The following is a 19339-nucleotide window of genomic DNA, read 5'->3' as shown; positions in this document are numbered from 1 at the left end:
GCCCCCAGCTGTTAGCAAAAGGGCTGTGTTCGTCACTGTTACCCTCTGTGGGGTTCCATCCAGGCAGCGTGTCCCAGACAACACCTAAATCCCCATCTCCAGCGCCATGGGACCTGGCACACCGTCAGCCCTGTCCCTGCAATCGGATCTGCCCAGGCCTCAGCCCTCCCTCCAGTGCTCAGCTGCCTGGCCTCTGGCGTGAGTGAGGGCCAGGGTCGGCCCAAGTGATCAGCTGCAGGACTGGAACATGCAATCCTGTGCAATCCTCCAGGAGCCTTCCTGGGACGGTGGGGTCATTAGGGGCTCAGCAAGCCTCTCCCGGCACGTGCTGTAACACGGTAGATGAGTGGGGAGCGCTGCGAGAGGCCTTGCCTGACGAGTCTGTGCTAATAGCAAGGGGCTGCGTTCGCTGATGGGAGGAGCTAGCTCTGTTTCCTGCGCCTCAATAGCACTTAGTGCCACTGGCTCTTCGGGAGGTCCGGGTGTCCGAGGCTGAGACCGCCAGGCGGTTGGTAGGGAATGTGGCGCTCAGAAGATCTTTTGTAAATGAGACTGTCGAACTGTAGCCTGAGAATGGCATGTAACTTGGCAGATGCCTTATTTGGTAGTGGAGTGGAAACCCCAGCAACTGCCTCCCCCCAGCCAGATGCTCAGACCCAAATCCCTGATCCTTCGTGGGCAGGAGCTGGGCGGACTCCCGCTGGAATCTCTGCATTCTACGTTCAGGGTGCAGCGTGCAGAGCAGGCGGCCGAGAGCTCCACGGGACCCAGGGACCACACGGACAGAGGTTCTTGCTCTCCAGCCCCTGCTGCCCCACTAACTGGCTGGACTTGCTGGCTGCTTCCAGGGTACAGCACATTGACAGGACAGGTAGGAACTAGCCTGCCTTAGTCCCGCAGCACCACCGACCGGGGCCGCCAGGGTCCCTTTTCGACTGGGCCGTCTGGTCGAAAACCAGACACCTGCCAACTCTAAGGTGGCTGAGCTCTAGCTGGCTGTAGCTCACTTTCCCCAAGTCTGGCCGAGGGGGTTGTCAGGCCTGGCTGCTCCCCCGACAGCCACAGGCCTGCAGGGTTCCGGACAGGAGTGGGGGACCCCCACACTCACCCCAGGAGTAGAGAGCGTGTGTTGGCCCTTGAATGCACGTGGAGGTGTCATGTGCGAGGCCAGTGATCGCTGCTCAGGAATCCTAAGTCGGGAGGCAGCTGAAAATATTCCAGGATTTTAATAATGTACATCCACAGAGCCCATCCCTGTGCCAGCTGAGCCCCTCCCCAGCTCTCATGTATTTACCCTCACACCCTGGAAGGTAGGACAGGGCTGTTCCTGCCATTGTACACCTGGGAACTGAGGCTGAGTGACTTGGCCAAGGGCATGCAGGGCGTCTGTGGCAGAGCTGGAACTGAATGCAGGTCTATGAGTCCCCGGCTAGCACCCCATCCCCTGAGCCATCCTTCCCCTCTTAGAAACTGTCTGGCTTTTAGGCTGTTTCCCAGATACCCAGCGTCCTTTACTGCGTAAGTGCCCTAGAGAATACTCAGAGACATGAAATAACCTGGTAGTAAAGCTGCCTCCATTGTCTGCCTTTGTCCTTGCCCTGAGCTCCCACTTCACCTCCATAGTCATCTCCTGCCTGAGTGCTTGGCCTCTTGCTTTCTTGTGCCCATTTCCGCATTCCCGCTCTGGCATAGCTCCCCAGCCTTCGTCCTTGTCCCTCACTTTACCCGCCACTTCTCTCCCGTCTGCCTCTCCCCTGCTGCTGTTTGCCGGGGTCTCTGGGATTTCATGACAGGTCTTCTGTTGGCGTTATTCTGCAGTGCTGATAGGCTTCAAGCTGAGCTCTTGTAGGCAGGGCTGGATGAAGGCCCAGACAGTATAGACCCAAGCCGAGGGCTCAACCCCCTGGAGTCACAGGACTGCATGCGAATCTCAGCTTGCATTATAAAAGAAAAGTGGGTCTAGCTCTCAGCTGTGAAGAAAAGCTTTAAAATGTGCCTGACTCCTTAGAGAGCCTGAGCCCATCACTCTGGGGAGGAGTGGGGAGCTGCTCCATGTGTCCTGCTGGGGTGCTAATTCCAAGCCCCTCTGCTCTGGGGGACCTGCCAGCCAAGCAGGGGGCTCTGTGCTGTACATTATTAAATTAAATTAAACAGCGCAGTGGGCCCAAATGCCCCTCCCAAGCAGAGACACCCTGGTGGGGTAAGTGCTGGGGGCACACCAGCTGTCACCCCTGCATCTCTGAAGGGGAGGGGAAGCCCCTACTGTCCCTCCTGGCAGGGCCTGCGCTGCAGGGCCTGCCTCTCTTGGGGGGGGGGGGGGGGCCGTCACGCTCTCCCCAGCTGGGCCTGTATCATGGTGTGCCCTGAGTGGATGGCATCAGCAGAGCACTCAGCCCAGCCCAGGACAAAATGTCTCTTGCCCTCTGCTTGCCTTTTGCAGGACTCGGGTGGCTGCTGTTCACTGTGGCCATGTCCCTTCCCCCTGGCAGTGCCGCTAGAACAGTCAGCCCCTCCCGTCGCGGCAGTCAGCAAATGTCTCTCTCAAATGGCTGAATGACCGCCAGGGAGCTGGCAGGCAGGGGCCCTTGGGAGCAGGGCTGCATCCTGCGGCGGGTCACGCCGCTGTGCTTGGTGGGAACAGGGGGAGCAACGTGGCAAAGCCCCAAGCTGCCTACAGAAGCACTGCTCCCGCTCTCCTGCACTGCCTCATGCCGGGGCAGAAACGTTCCTCCCCCCTTTTTGCTGCCCCCCAGGGCCATGTGGCTTTGAACTTGGTTCTAAACACAGGTGAGCATCAGGCCCTGCGTGGCAGGGATGAGTCTTGAGGCCAGCAACAAGGCATGCTGCAAATCCCAGTTGGGCCCCAGCGAAGACGGTCTTGTTTATGTCAGTGAATCTGTGGGTTTGCAACATGCTTAAACAGACCCTGGTAATCTAAACCAAAAGGAGAGCAAGTCCGTTAATGGAGAGAGTATTTATGTAAGGACTAATCCCCGGGGATGGAATGTCCCCGGCCGGCGGAGAGCGCTGGGCGTACCTTCGTCCCACGCTGGGGATGTTAGACGCGTGTTGTGCAGTGTTTTGCTGTTGTGGTGAAATTCCACTTTCCTAAAGGACAGGCGTGTTTTACAAGTCAATTTCAGGAACACAGTTCTGTGCCAACAGGAGAGAAGCCTGCCAGCACATTTTGGATCCAGCAGCTTTTGAGGTCTTAAATGATGGTTTTCTGTCTCTTCTGTCACAGCTCCTCTCCCACTTTCCTTCCCGTCTCTGCCGCCACACACATTCACCCCTTTAAAATCCTTTCCTTGAGGAATACCATTCTTCTGCTAGCACCGTGGCTGGTAACGGCAACCAGCACTAAACAGTCTGATGCTTAGAGACACTTCAGACTTATCCAGTGCTCATTGAGACCGGCTGTCAGTTTCAGTTGCGTTGCGGGGCTACTAGCAAAGACAGAGAATCCCACAGGCAGGTGAACTGTGGGGGCAGGACGTAGGTCCCAGATCCCACTATCAGGAACTGCTTCTTGATTTTTACTTACATTTTCCTTTTCTTATATTTATCCCAGCCTCTTGTGAGCTATAGAAATCCACTGAGTGCAATGTGCCTGCCTCCCTATCGGACATGCAGGCCAGATTTTCCCTACCTTATGCTGCATCCATTTCCAAGGGACTACTCACTCATTGTGAGGAAGGGTGGCCAGTCAGGGCTAATAAATTAACCTGAGACGGGGCAGCTTCGGATCATCAGTCACTCAGAAATGGCCTTTCCATAGGGAGCTAGATGATGCAGGTGGGAGGCGACATAGAATCATAGAATGTCAGAGTTGGAAGGGACCTCAGGAGATCATCTAGTCCAACCCCCTGCTCAAAGCAGGACCAATCCCCAATTTTTGCCCCAGATCCCTAAATGGCCCCCTCAAGGATTGAACTCACAACCCTGGGTTTAGCAGGCCAATGCTCAAACCACTGACCTATCCCTCCCCATACATGCATTGTAAGTGTGATTATGCAGCCCTTAGAATTGCAGAAACTTTTAATGACGTGACCTCTGTTGTCACCCTTTGACTATATTCCCAAATCATTTCTCCAAGGAAGCTTCGGTTTAGTTCACCGTCAGCAGGAGCTGTAGAGTAACTGGAAGCAAAGTAATCCCGTTGCAAAATCGGTTTGGTGTTGACAAATACGAATGTCAGGCCATATGACTACAGAGCAATTCTGGTAAAATATTCCATTACCATCATTTTATTCTGTAACCAGGATTCCAGTCTTCTGACTTGTAAGTGATTATTCTTGGGCAGTGGGCAGTCAACCTGTTAAACCACTAGTAGAAAATTAAAGTTAGCTCTGCTGAAGTGTGGTAACTGGAAGGTTTGGTTTAAGTATTAGTTAGGAGTAGCTAATTAAGTGCCTTGCAAGTGACTCATATTCACTGTCTTGCCACTCACCTTTCACCTTTTTGAAGTTAAAGTTTGCTTGGGAGCGTGTTGTACCCAGCCAGGCAGCCTTGACTGTATTTTATCTGTAAATCCCTTGTGTTTGGAGTCCTCTTGAGGTGGCAGGCTTGCATAATGTGACCTGAGCCGGGCTAGGCAAACAAGTTTATTGCATCCCAATGTCTCTGGAGCTGTTTGCAGGTGACAGATTGTTCCCAGTGTCAGGAAATGCAGTGGAGATGGGAGGAGAGGCTTTCCAAGTGATGGGGTCAATCAGGTGTCAACGGCTATGGAAACCACTGATCACAAGGGCCTTCTGGCTGCATTTGCCATGGTCTGTTGTCACCACCATCTAGCTACATAGCATGTGCTGTGGGAACCCTGATGAGGGTGTGCATAGGGGGGCCTGATTTCCCCACTGTCTGTGTCTCTTGTGTCCCACAGGTGTCTGTGCACAGGGCTGGCAAATGCGTCCGTTCTGATGTGGTAGCATTTTTCACGGCCTTTGCACTCACATAAGGGTGTAAGTGACCAAACAAGGTGCAGAGCAGGAGAGAACCAGCCTCAGCATGTGAAAGAAATAGGGAGGAATCTCATGTCTGAGGTCTATGTGTGCAAACTGGTCTCTGGGGTCACCTGGGAGCAGCCAGCCTTCCCCACCGGGCTGAGATAAATACAGAGAAATGAGGCAAAGCTGGGGACAGAGATAGAAACAAAGACACGAACACGTCGAATGTCAGTAATGTCAGGTCCTGCAGTGTCAAACACCTGGAAACATACAGTGCAGCGTAATGACGGGAGTTAGCGACACGCAGAAACTCTGTTCCACGGGAAATTCCAACATTCGGAAATTGGCATTTTTTCCAAATTGGAATGAAAACAAAACATTGTGAAATTTCCCATGGAATGAAAATTCTGGGGGGGGGGGGGGGGGGGAATTGTTTTTGGTCAATGGAAACATGAAAAAATCAAAATGTTTTGAGTGTTTTTCTTATTTTATATTGCATTATAATTCATTACAATAAAACAAACTTCAAAACAGCAAGGCATTTCCAAACAGAACATTGACGATTCCCCCACTTTGCAGCCAAGGAATCTGTCCTGGAATCCATCCCTCGATACAGACTGAACTCCCTAGTTGAGCTTTCACTGTTAAATCGCTATCCCCCACGACTGTGACTCTGACCCAAGTGGAACCTTGGGCGAGTTGTTTCATGAGGACTCGCCTGTACTGAAGTTGCTCCAGTTTACCTGAAATTCATTAAAAACTTGAGTTGTATTTGTGCCAAACCCTGTGTGGTCAGTTATATGGGTTTGAACCTGTGTCAGTAAATGTCCAGCCCCTGGGTCTGAGCCAGTGCCTCTGCTCCCATCCTTCACTCCCGGCTGTCTCTCGTTCAGTTACTCCAGAGCCCACGTCAGGGCTGGAGAAGGGGTGCCCACGAAATCACTGAGAACAGCGATGAAGATGATATAAAGCTCCTAGAGGAGTATAATGTGACAGATAAACAGGAGAGTAAATCCGGCCCCTTGACCTCATTGAGAGCTGGTTGAAGGGGTTAATGGTCTGGTGGCTGCAACGGGTGACTTTCCGAAGGTGTTTAGCTGAGGTGTCCCTCTCAAGTGGCCCCCAACGTGCCGTTCTGTAAAGTGGCACTGTGGAATTTCAGCCTGTAGACTCTCAGTGACACTAGATCAAACACGCTCAGTTTACAAGGCAAAAGGTGCGTGTTCTACCTCCCAGTGAGGCAGTAACTGTGCTCGGCAAGCAGGCTGGGCTCTTTCTGGCTCTCACATCACCCCCAGCAGTCATGATCCTTTGGGTGCATTGCGTCCGCCCTCGGTTATTTCCCTGCACGCGCATAGGTGCAAACAGGGCAGGGTCTAGCCCAGCAGTGACATAGTCAGCAATCCTGGGGCGGTGTGAGAACATGAATCCGTCTCCCTCTCTCTGAGCTGTATTGACTCTGCAGGGGTTGCAGGAGTAAAAGAGCAATAAAACAGTGGCGCTGGTAACCAAGGTCAGGAGCCCTGTGTCCGAGCGCACAGAGAGCACGTCCGAGTGGGACGGTGGCATTTTTCATAGGTTCTCAGGTACGACGGGTAGAAGAGACGATCGAATGGACAGGAGAGTGGAGACGGCTGGCAGGGGTGATCCACTCGGTTATGGCCGCTGAAGTTAAGTGAGGCATAGGTGCTGGCACTAGGGGTCTGTGGGGTGCTGCGGCACCCCCTGGCTTGAAGGGGTTTCCATTATATACAGAGTTTACAGTTTGGTTCAATGACTCTCAGCACCCCCACTATACAAATGGTTCCAGCCCCCCTGCAGCGAGGCATCTGGGAGGAGACGTCAGAGAGACAGCTGAGGTCAGGGAATGGGTAGAGGGAGATGGGCCAGGTCTGGAAAGGCATCAGTGTTCAGAGAGTATTGGAAGGCCAAGAACACACAGAGAAATGGTGCGAAGGGGGAGACGTGTGGGACTTTCCCAGAGCAGTCAGAGCTAGGAGAAGAAGTAGTGGGATGGGTATGGTGGAGAGGGCCAGGAGGACCTAGCTGAATTCAGGAACTGGGTGACGCATCATAGATGAAATTCTGTGCAGAATACAAGGTCCATCCCGCGTATGGGAAGGAAACATTTTACACTGACAACTGCTGAATGAGCAGCAAAAGATCTCGGCCTCATGGAGAAGGGACCATGCACACAAGAGGCTTTCTGAAGAGCTAATAAGGTGCTAAGCTGTGCTAAGGAGGAAGTAGAGAATACGAATGCAAATATTTTGTTGCTGCTGTTTAACAGCCAGAACATCCCAGGTGTACTGTAGTCTGCAGTCGGGTCCAGGATCACTTTGTCTCAGCCAGAGATGCAGTGTGATGACCTGTCGGCACAACAGACTGGGGTAGCCAGGGTCGGAGTGAGGTGTAGGGAGAAGTCTGGAGGATCTGGGTCCGGGCTCCAGTCCTGCGCTGCAATCTACTGGCATGGGGGTGGCACTAGCCGATTGCATGGCACAACTGGGGCCTAATAGGTTAGCTCCTGCTTCCACGGTGCAAGCATAGCATGGGAGTGACCCAGCCAGGCATAGGCAGCGTTTGAAAGCAATATTCTATTGGAGAGACTATAGTTTGCAAACTCAGTTTAAAACATTTTGCCCTCCACCGTTCCGGCTGGCCAAGCTCGGGTTACAATGCGTTAGCCTGACCTGCTTTAAAGCATGGCTGGAGCCTCCTTGTGGGTTGGACGAGGACAGGGCAGCGCAGGAGTTGAGTTTGCCGTTCTCTTCTAGGCCCCATTTCAACCCACTGTCCCAAGTTTGCCCCCAGGCTCCATAAAATTTGACCTAAGGCCAGAGAAGAGGCTCTGGCTGATTCTGAATTGAATCAGTAAAATCAATTTTTAGGAAGTGTAAGAATTTTCCATATTTCAAAATCTCAAATTGCCTTTTTATGTCCCTAGAAGTGGGGCTGAAAGAAAAGTGTCACCTCTTAGCCACTGCACCAACTCCTGCTACTCGTCTGTAGCTCGAGGTGGATGCAGAGGCAGCTGTGCGTGTGTGTGAGGGCCTCACAGCGAGGCCTGGGATTCACAAATGGAAACCACACCGTGGGCCATACTTTGCTGGGGTGAATAATCCAAAGTCTTTGCTCACCACCTCCTCTCTCTGCCAGTTACAGTTCTAGCCAGACACACTCAGAGGTTGTTTCATTTTCAGTCATACAAGGAGTGAAGAATTTTTATTCAAGTTGGCAACTAGGCCTCCAGTATTAACTGCACCTTGACGCAAACCCCACTGCATGTAGTCTACATGCAAATGCTCACTGACCATGCAACCACAACACACACGGCTGCGGGATGCTTTCCCAGGGGCTCCAAGTCGTACATTTTACACACGGCAGATATAACAGCGGTCTGCTGATGCCTGCGGTGCAAGGCCGCCAGCTGCCATGGTATGTATAGTCAGCTACACGGCATCATCATAACCAAGCACACAAGCTCAGAGGCATCATCAGGCAGTTGGGTTTCTGTACTTTTCCTCCACCCTGTGATAAGCTTGAGACACCAGCGCCCTGTGCTTATACATTTGCAATGGGAGCTGATATGTATGGTCATCACTCCAACCCTGCTAAAGCGCTTATCTTGCCAAGGGGTCCATGCAGGTGACTCAAGCACAAGTTAGGAGCCGTGTGATACAGGAGGGCCAGGGAGCAGTGGGAGAGTGCTAGAGGGGAAATAGATAAGCTCAAGGCTAATTAAGGCGTGGGTCCCTGTAGAGGAGGAAAGGTGGCTGCAGGTTAATTAGAGCACCTGCAGTCAATTAAGGCCCTGTGAGGAACCTAATAACGCCCCCCCTGCGTCAAGCAGACAGAGGAGGAGGAAGGACTGGAGTGTGTTGAGAGATTTAGAAGACCTGAGAATTGAAGTAAGGGAGACCCTGCCCCAGCAGGACAGGGAGACTCCCTTCCCCCCAGCATCTAAGGACTGAGGGTAACCCCACCTAAGGGGGACGAGGGTAAGAAACCCACAGGGGTTGAGAGGGGCTGGGACTTAAACCCAGACCCCTCCCCTGCTTCCCTCCTCTGCCACCTTCCCGGGCTAGTAACGGGGCCCTCGGCACCCAAGAGCAGGGGCAAAGGGGGGCATCTTAGCTCCCCGCCAAGAAAAGCGCAGGACCCACCAGACTAACATCGGCCATCTTGCCACAGCCGGGTGCAGGAATCCCTGGGGAAGGTTGTTATGCAGGAGGCAGCCCAGATGGGCATAAAGGTCCCTTCTTGGAATCGATGAGTCTGTGAAAACCCAGCTTGGAGCAGATCTAGTGTTGCCCGGGTTTTGATTCTTACAGTTTTCGCTCCTCCGCTGTCACAGTAACAGCGCAACGTCGGCTGTCGGTTTGAAACGCTGCGACAGGACGATCCATCCCTCTGCTCTTCTTGCATTAGGCCCCCTCGCAATCCCTTCCTCACGGTCCGGAAAAGTACCATGAATTGCAGAATTTCCCCCCCCAGTTGATGCCATTGCAAGCCTGTGCTCTGTCAGCTGTGGTTTCTGTGGTCCTGCTTTATTTCTGGGGCTCAGCCGCTGTCTGGGGAGGGAGCCGTGATTGGTCACTCTCTTCTCTGGCCTGCGAGACGTTCCCAGGGTAAATTAACACCGCTCTGAGGACAGGGGCTGTCAGACTTGAGCCATTTATTTTATTAGGCTTTTAAAAAAGATTTATCTCTGGAGCTTTTTTCACTCCTTTCCTATGGACTGTGAGGCCCCTGGATGCTCTCTGCAGATAAGGCAAAACCATCCTAATTTCCATGTAAAATCTTTGTCTTTTTCAATGTTTAACAAAACCATTTGCACAGTGTGTCAAGAATTATTGTGGAGAAACTACTATTTGTGTATCGTCTCCACTTCATTTTTATAGGTGCCAACTCCCCACTCCTATTGGAACCTTAACATAGCAGGTTTACAGAGTATTTTTTATGTAGGACCTACACTAATTGCTGGTTTAATCCATGCAGGAGGGTGCTGTGTAATTTAACAATGGAATAAAGAACAAATTTCCTGTGGTCTGTATGTAAATCTTCCATACAATTTGTGGGCTAGATGATCTGAGTGTTTCCCTTTTAGATCAGAAGGGATGTTCTCCTGACTTCTCCACCAACGTCATGTATTGCTATGCTGCATTACACTGCTGATACACGTCCGGGCATCTACTGCCTTGACCATGTGTCTTTTTATTACTGAAATCAAAACCAGTCTACTCTCCACATTTCACTAATGTCACCACATAGGTCTGATTTCAGCTGAAGACACTTCAAACCAAATGCACAGACCCCCATTTGCCACGCCAGGCCCCAAGTGCTGTTGCTCACCCCCCGCAGTACAAAGCGGGGATAGGGCACTGCCATGCCAATCTGGTCACATTTCACAGCCACGCCATACAGCTTAAGCCTCTACTCCGGGGGAAGGAAGTGGAGAAGCAGGCCCATAAAGTTGCAGCCGTTTCTGAAAAAACGTTTGCACCCCGTCGAGATGTTGTTACTAAGCGTGACATTTCTTTAAGACTATGTGGAAAGGTAGCTCATTTTAGTAGCAGAACAGGTGATTCCCTGCACATGGTCATGTACTTTACAGTTACCTCCTGCTGGATCTAGGGAGCACGAGCAAATTCCACAAGAGTTTCTCCGGCTTGCCCCAGAGTTTGAACGCCCCAGACGCATGCAGTGGGAACTGAGCGTGAGTGAAATACAGTGCACTGACAGGTGTTGTCTCACTTCCAGGGCTGCTCCTCTGGGGCTCTTGGGGTGACCAAATATCAAGTGTGAAAAATCGGGACGGGGGTGAGTGGTAATAGGAGCCCATATTAAAAAAAAAAAAAGCTCCAAATATCAGGACTGTCCCTATAAAATCGGGACATCTGGTCACCCTAGGGGCTCTTCCTCTTGTAGCTTCTTGATGGAGAGGATTAGATGTGAGTGGCCGTGTCTGCAGGGTCTGTTAAGATCTCCTAATCTTCTGCACCGTAGAAGCCTGAGCAAAACCAGACAAGCCCAAAATCTAACTTTCATGTCTGTGTGTGCAGGCTGTGGGGGCGTCTGCAGAAGGGAAATGTGGAGCTTTGATTAAATTAGGCCATAGAAATACCTGTCCCCTCCTGCCCCAAATGCTGATGATCTGATGGGCTCAGAAGAGAAGTTCTTTTTGGTATAGACACCAGATAAGAGATCCTTTAAAGATCACTCCTAACCGGCACTCCCCCATCTTCCCTCCTTGACTAACACTGCAGTATAATTTTGTAGTTTAAAACTTGGCTGACCTGAATTTGAACTCTCAAAGAAAACAAGGCATTATTAAAGAGATGCCATGGCTTTCTGAGGCCTAATTTTAGAGGACTTCTCAGAACTTTTCTCTCGAACAAGTTGTAGGTCAAAATTATAAAATCTATGTTGAGCTGCAGAGGATCTGAATTTCAGGATTTCTTTGGGTCTCTGGGATTCTTTCTTAGGATGATAGAGTCTTAATATTTGATCGTTTTTTGGGTGAAAACCCATTCTGTTTTTTCCAGTGCCACAACTGCAGGAGAGAACCAAGCATCAGTTGGATTTTCTGGGGGAATTTTGGTTATTTTTGTGTGCCACTCCCTCGGATATGGGTCTGATTCTGCTACAGGTACTCCATGAATAACCGAGCGAGGTTCTACTCGCATGAGTAAGCCTGGTAGAGTCTGACCCTATAGCGCTACCCGTCCCTTGTGCTTTTAACTAGCAGGAGCACTGAGCTGAAGCGTGGACTGGAGAGGAGAAAGAGTGACCAGAATGTCTCTTTGGGGTGTCTGGTTCCAGCTGTATTTTTTCATACTGTTTTCAGCATTGCCCATTGGTACGTCTCATAATACGTGGTGATTTCCCTGAAGTCCTGGCTCCCGGAGTCCTGGGATTATGTGAAAATCTTGGCTTCCATTTAAAAAATATATGTTTCTAGCCCTTGTGGATGCAGAGAAAAGCTTGAAAATCTGACCCGAGCCTGACCTAAACATCCAAGCACCAGAGAGAAAAGAAAAAAGAATCCAAATGAATTATTTTTTTTTAAAAACATCTTGCGATATTTTAGCCCATCCCTTAATTTTCTGAGGGCAGGCTCGTGATTTTTGAATGTCTGGGGCTGGCAATCCTCGCTTTATAGCAAGGGGCTCACTGGTAAATGTGATTTTAAAAGAAAACTCTGGTGAGATAGAAGACATTTTAGCCACTTTACATCATTGCAAAGGAGACAAAATCACTAAAACAAAGCACCCAGGATGAGTGAATAAGTGCTGGTTTGTATTATTAATTGATTTAAAAAAAGAGAGAGAGAAATAGTGATCTATCAAACAGGAAGCAGCTGGCCTATCTCCTGGGTAGATGAGGAATGAAAGAATTCAGGGCCAATTAGAAAGCCGGGGGGGGAGGGCAGGGAGTCAAAGTTCTTGTACACGATACACTGTTTTTTCAATATTTTGGGTGAAAAAAATTTCTTCTGTAAATTTACCTTTTAACAACTTTCCAACTCCAATTTCTAATAGCAGCCAAAAGGAGCTGAATGTTCTCCACCCCCATCCACTTCCTGACACCAGGGCTCCTAGGATGGGCCGTGACTGGGGCACCAGTAATTCTAACAAGGGCAGCTCCCAGGCAGTCCGGCCTTGCCCAGGTCACTGGAATGCTACATGGCATTTGAAATGCCTGCTGGATTGTTTTATTCCATTCAGCTGGGGGGCGGGTCCAAATGTTGCCCAGGTGCTGTGCCCCTTCACCCAGCGTGGGGAGCGGACCTGGAGAAAGAGGGCTGGGGTTCATGAGGTTGGGGCACTAGGGTCCAGACATGCAAAGTCCAGTCTGCTGGCTCGCTTGCCGTGCGGCCCTTGCATGTATCCCTGGCCTCGCAGCACACGAGATAAAGCTCTTTCTCCTCCAGCCCCTGACAACACACAGTGGGCAGGGCATGGAGCCAGATGTATATGCTCAGACACGGAAACAGCCCTCCCCTATGCCCCTTTGTGCAGATTATCCTTCCCCCTTCAGGAGTCACCGCAGGAGAGGGCTGCTGCCCTGTAGTCCTGTGTGAGCCGCCTCCAGGGGCAGCGTCTTTGGAGGGGGCATGGGCGCAGTGAGTCCGAAGTCCCTCCGCGACAGATACCAGTCTGCTATGGCTGGGACAGCTTTGCCCTGAACCAGGCCGTCCGCTTTTCAGCCCGAGAGCCTGCGTGCATCGTGCTCGTTCCGATGTATGTGCAGGTCATTACAGCTGCTGCTTTGGACACACGCATGAACCCCCGTTTAGCGCTGGGGATCGGACGTGTGTAAATGCAGATAAAGCTATGGCTCTCATGGCAAGTGAACGAGAATGACGTTAAACTGCGCTACAGGCATGTATATGACCCTTGCAGACTAACATCCCACGTAAATGCTGACAGAGACCCATTGGGATTGGCTCTTTCTCCTTTTATGGTGATTTTGACATCTCCCACAACATTTCTGGCCCCGGGCCAGGGAGATTATAGAGGAGATTACAGCACGCCAGCTTCTCCGCGAGCTAGCCATCTTTCCCGGGGCTTTGTCCAGATGTCCCCTGATGAACTTCTGTAAAGATCTCAGCAGCCACCGATGTCTTGCTTGTCTGGATTTGCTGCAGGCCGGCCAGGCCAGAGAGTTGACAGACCTTAGCAGCAACTAGGGCACTCAGTGCTATGGGAGGGGGGAATCCCCCTTTGTTCTCAACAAGAGACCCCGGGTGCCCACACTTCTGACAACCAGCCGCTCTAGGTAGGTGCCAGCTGAGCTTTTGGGGAAGTTGGTGGGAGAATGTGGGGGCCGGGCCCTTCTGAAAACCTGTTTAGCAGGCAGAAGCCAGGGCCACATTACCGTACCGACATCCTTCTGCGATAACAGAGGCAGTACTGTGCTACCCGAGGGCCTGCCGGCTTTGGCGTTGCCCTTTGCGTGTGTCAGAGAGCAGGATGTCGGCAGCCGTGCCTAGTGGTCGGAGCAGGAGTCCATGGCCAGGAATCAGGGCAGAGGCCAGCTGCCAGAGCCAAAGGTCAGAGCCGAAGTCAGAGGTGAGGAATCGGAGCTGAGGGTCAGAGTGAGGCAGGCTGGGTCCAAGGCCGGGGCAGGGTTGGGAACAAGCGGGGGCACAGGAGCAATCGCAGCCATGGGCAAATGCTTTGAGCAGCCACCGAGCTGCTGCTGGGCTTAAGAGCCAGTTTGCTGACTCTTCCCACCCGTCGGGCGGTGCCGCTAATCGGGGGAGGGGATCCTTTAGCAGCGGGCGGGCTTCCGTCCACCCACTTCCTGGATCCCAACAGGATCCCTCTGCTGACACAGTTGCCCTCTCTTCCCTTCTGCCACTCAGCTCCCAGGCAGGGCCCAGCAGCAGGGGAAAAAAAGCTCACATTGGCTCCTGGAGGGGGTGGGACAATTTGTTTAATTGGAGATGGCAACAGTTGCTTGAGAATTTTGTATCTATTTGCTTCCTTGGCGTGAATAGACTGGTGATGACAAGAAGGCTAATAGCCTTGCTGTGTGATTTTATTGCAAGTCTTGTGATTTTGGGTGCATCTCTCAAACCCCAGCTTCTGGAGCCTTGGGATTTGGTGAGAATCTCAACTTTCATTTCAGAGAAAAATTTCTGCCAGGCCTTGTGAGAAAAGCTTGAAAACATGACTCAAATGCTACTCCCTAAACACTCAGAACCCAGAAAGCAGCTACAAAGAATCAACATTTGTTATTTTTAAAAATCTCGTGATTGGGTTAACAACCCCATGATTCTGGGGCCTGACGCCTGATTTAAAATGTTTGGGGCTTGCTGTGCTGCATTCGGTGTTTTTACCTAGCCTCTGTGTGCACTTTATTTATGGCTACAGCCACATCAAGTTTCAAGTGTTAAAACCATTTGCAGATTAGCAGGGTAGAAAGGGGCATCTGACACAAGGTGTAACATTCCCCAAAGGAGTCATTTCAACTCCTTCAGACTCCTAAATACAGACTGCACTTGCTTGCAACTTCAAAGGGAGCAAAATCTGTACCCTGAGCCTAAGTGGTGCAAATTCACTTAATAAACATGTGAATAACAATAAAGGGTTTTAAACTCTGCTTTAACTGAAAATCTCAACTGCCCAATAATGATGGAGCTGTTTAATGAGGCCTCCCTAATTATTCTGGAACGACTGAACGGTTGTGTAAGTGATGGCAGGCTAGAGGGCCAGAAATGTTTTCTGTACCGGTTAGTTTTGTTTTTCTTGATTTCCTGGAACAAACTGAAAGTCTTGTTGCATTTTATTGAAGCCATTAATCTTCTGTCCCAATACGCTGGGTAGTTATCCAGAAAGGAAGGAATAAGAAATGAAAATAAGCTTGGAACAAAGATAAAATTCAAATTAATTTCATTGTCGACTCTCAACCCACACACTCTACTTTGGAACTCTTCCTTCTTCAAGGGGCTGCCAACACTCACTCGAACATTTCCCGTACTGCCGCCCAAAGCTGCTGCATTCCTTGCCCAAATCCTTTCTGTGTGGGAATGGGCCAGCCCAGCCCTGCCCCAGGAGGGCATCCCCACTCTCCGGTTCCCACTGCAAAGAGGACACACAGCAGGGGTCTCTTTGGAAGGGAAGTAGCAGAGTGAGGTGATGAGGTTACTGGATGCTTGTATCAATAGCCAGCAGAGTTGGTAGCTGCAGTGAAAAAGCCAGCGGTGTGGTGTCTAGAACCACGCGTCTCCCCTCTTGGGCAGCGCTGCCAGTTATCAGACTAACATCCGCCTCTCAGGCTGCACCTGCCGCTGTCCTCCAGCCCTGGGCATGCTGGTTGGGCTGCTCTCAACCCCAGGGCGAGCACCCACAGAGTTGGGGCGGGGATCCAGAAGAGAGGCCCAGGAAGGGCCCAGTTCTGCCCCCTGTCTGAGAAAGGTGCTGCTCAGAGTGAGGGAGGGTGGCAGAATCTGGCCCTAACATCCGAGGCAGGAGCATAGCCCACATCCTCGATTCTCCAAGCCAGGATTCCATCGCCTTTGCTCCAGCACTGAGAATGGCCCAGCTCATGCTCACCATAAGGCCCCTTCATACTCGCAGAAAGGGGCCCTAAACCAGCTGAATCTGTCTGCCAAGGAATTTCCTCAGTATTAGGGACTTCCCTGGCAAAGGCTGCCCTAGCCTGCTTCAGGTGCGAAAGGCAAGAGATCGGGGAGGTGCCAAGTGGCTATACACCTCTGTGCTCGGCTCAACTCCAGCACTGGGGGCTGTCTGGCCCAGTGACGATTCCCTAAGGGGCTGGGTCTCCTGTGTTTGTGGCATCTATGAGGAAGATTAATAAGACTGGGACTGTTCCGCTTGGAAAAGAGACGACTAAGGGGGGACATCATAGAGGTCAATAAAATCATGACTGGTGTGGAGAAAGTAGATAAGGAAGTGTTATTTACTCCTTCTCATAACACAAGAACCAGGGGTCACCAAATGAAATTAATAGGCAGCAGGTTTAAAACAAAGAAAAGGAAGTATTTCTTCACACAACACACAGACAACCTGTGGAACTCTTTGGCAGAGGATGTTGTGAAGGCCAAGACTATAACAGGGTTCAAAAAGGAACTAGATACATTCTTGGAGGATAGGTCCATCAATGGCTATTAGCCAGGATGGGCAGGGATGGTGTCCCTAGCCTCTGTTTGCCAGAAGCTGGGAATGGGCGATAGGGGATGGATCACTTGATGATGACCTGTTCTGTTCATTCCCTCTGGGGCACCTGGCATTGGCCACTGTTGGAAGAGAGGAAACTGGGCTAGATGGACCTTTGGTCTGACCTAATACAGCTGTTCTTATCCTGTTGCTCGGCTCTGTATCAGTTATTCTGTAACCCGTGTAATGCACAGTGTGAGATAAATTGTAGCACCAGTACCTTGGGCTGGGGGGCGGTTAGGCCTAAATGACCTTGTTACAAAGCATCAGAACAAATCTCTGAGCGGAGCCTCCGAGTTAGGTTATTAATGACAGAGCTAGCTTACATATTACAGAGCTGGAGGACGGGGTGAAGTGCTGTGGGCTCTGGCTGGCAGTACAATTGTAATTACAAGGGGAAGGGATTGTCAGGGGTCAGTAACTCTGGCTGCTGATTGCGGGGAAGATCTGGGTCTAATATTAACTGGAGTCTCTCTTGTTTGTGCGCTGCAAGTTGAAACCATTCGACATCAAAGGACGGAGGAGCAGGCCGGGTCCAGCCGAGCCAATGAGGACTAATAGGGCGTGAGGTGAAGCCCAGCATTCCTGAGCAGCAGTAATGTCAGGGGACAAAGGACTCAGTCTTGCTCCTTTGACTTAGTTCCTGATGACTTCATTTGGTGGTCACTGAGGTAGGAGTGATTAAAAAAGGAATCCTGCGAGGCCTGTCTGTGGAAGGAATGAGTTTCCCTCAGCGATAGGTCCCAGGGTATGGATGGTTCCCCGCCGCACTGGAGATAATTTCACAAGACAACAAATATGCTCAAGGCCCTGCAGGAAGTGCTGCAGTGGGCAAGTGGGGACTGACTGGGTTTGGATCCTGGGTGTTCACCCTGGACCTGGTTGAGATCATAGGTGAAGTGCGGTAAGTGGCTCCACCTTGTCACCTGAAGACATCCCTCCAAAGTCCAACGTTGGCCCTGGGCATCCTGGATGGGATCTGGACCCCGGTGATAAAACTGGCAAAGTTCCCATCAGCTTCCGAGGGGGCAGGATTCCCCCAGTGGCTTGTCCACACTAGATGTGATGTTTCCATTCTGCACACAGCCAAGGCTTGAGAGCCTGTGGTTGCTCCGAGGGGCAGTTCAGGGTGATGGCTTGGACTCATAAACCTCTCAGTGCTTTGCTCTCTTTGTACATTAGTTGGCTACCGTAAAAGCCAAAATCAGCTTAACTCTGCCCTTCCCCCCCTTGCTTCTCCTCGCCCAGCTCATTTCCCATGCACTTTAATGCTCACTCCGTCATGCCCGCTAGTTTCTGTCATGAATGAGGTAGGGCATCCCCCTTCCTCGTGACTGCTGCTGGTCACCCGTGGCCATGCCCTGCTCTTTCCAGCTACTGGCGCCCTGTCTGGGAGAGTCTGCATGGAGACTTCGGGTGTGGAAAGCTGGGGTGTAACTCTGCAGCGCACTAAGCGTCTATGTGGACCCTGCTAGTGCGTGCCAACAGTGCGGTGGTGCACATGGCTGTACTTGCATTTCAAGCAGCTGTAGGTCCGTGCACGCCAGGGAACTGTGAGTACGTGGCAGCAGGCTCCATGCGGACAGGGAGTGTGTGGCAGGCTGGAGGTGCCGAAGATGCACACCTGGGCTTGCCATGTACCATGTCTCCCTGTGGACAAGCCCAAAGTCAGTGTCTCGGGCGTGAAGACGCATGGGCAACCTTAACTTGGGCATTTCCTGGCTCAAACTGCAACCGGAGGCCGAGAGGTTCCGAAATAAGAGCCTAACTCTGAAGTCAGTGGCCCGATTGTGAAAAGAACTGAGAAACCAGCAGTTCCCATTGGCTTCAGTTGGAGCTTGGCACATCTGGAAGGGAGATGACTGACGTAAAAGCAGAGGAAATGAGGTGGCATTACCATAACATACAGCGGTTGGTTAGACCATTACTGGAGTCTGGGTCCAGTTCTGGTGTCTGCCCTCTGATGCAGACGGTGAAAACTTGGAGAGGGTTCTGACGAGAGCCTCAAAAACAATTTGTGGGCTAGAAACCTGCATTTTACCCCATTCGAGCCATTGGGAGCTCAGCGCTTTGAAAAGTGAGGCCGCATGATTTAGGTACCTAAACAGAAACCTAGGCACCTGGTTTTGAGAATCATCCCCCTGGTGTACAAAAGCAAAGACCTCAGTTTGCATCAGCCTGGTCTTGCTGTGGTGCCTTCTGTGTGCGCTTGTATGAAGCTTCCTGATTAAAGGCAGTTTTATGACTCTGATAAAAGCCCGTTAACGGACTAAAAAGTGGAGAATGCCGTAAAGCACAGGCAGAAAGATTCCCTGTGTCTGTCTGTCATGCTGGCACAGACGGCAGCAGCCCTGTGTGTCTGTCCTGTGCCTGGCTTGTCTCTTCCAGGTTTCACCACAGCCCATGGACTTGCTCTGGGTCTCTCAGGTCTTTCCTCGATGGGACAGATATCAAATGAGCTACCCCAAGCATTATCCCCACCGTTAACACAAGAGCTGTATGCACCAGGCCAGTGTTGTATAGCCAGACCAGGATACCCGTCACCGTTTAATAGCTGTCTGCCTGTAGGTCAGCCAAGGGTTATTTGTCATACAAACCAGGTCTGCTCACACTCCAGAACTAGCCAGAGATTTTGATAGATATCGGTTATCTGCATGGGAAGAAGCAAATGTAAAGAAGAGAAATTGTCCTGACTTGGCAATT

General features: G+C 51.2%; 1 protein-coding gene across 3 annotated transcripts in view; it reads left to right on the top strand.

The window, feature by feature from the left end:
• Positions 1 to 19339, top strand: part of RBPMS (RNA binding protein, mRNA processing factor) — a 139211-nt gene that overhangs the window by 7183 nt on the left and 112689 nt on the right. The gene's annotated exons all lie outside the window — the stretch shown is intronic.

The sequence above is a fragment of the Lepidochelys kempii genome, chromosome 4 (genome assembly GCF_965140265.1).
Source record: "Lepidochelys kempii isolate rLepKem1 chromosome 4, rLepKem1.hap2, whole genome shotgun sequence".
Lineage (NCBI taxonomy): Eukaryota > Metazoa > Chordata > Testudines > Cheloniidae > Lepidochelys > Lepidochelys kempii.
Note: the sequence above shows the minus strand (reverse complement) of the source record. Positions and strands in the feature narration are given on the sequence as shown.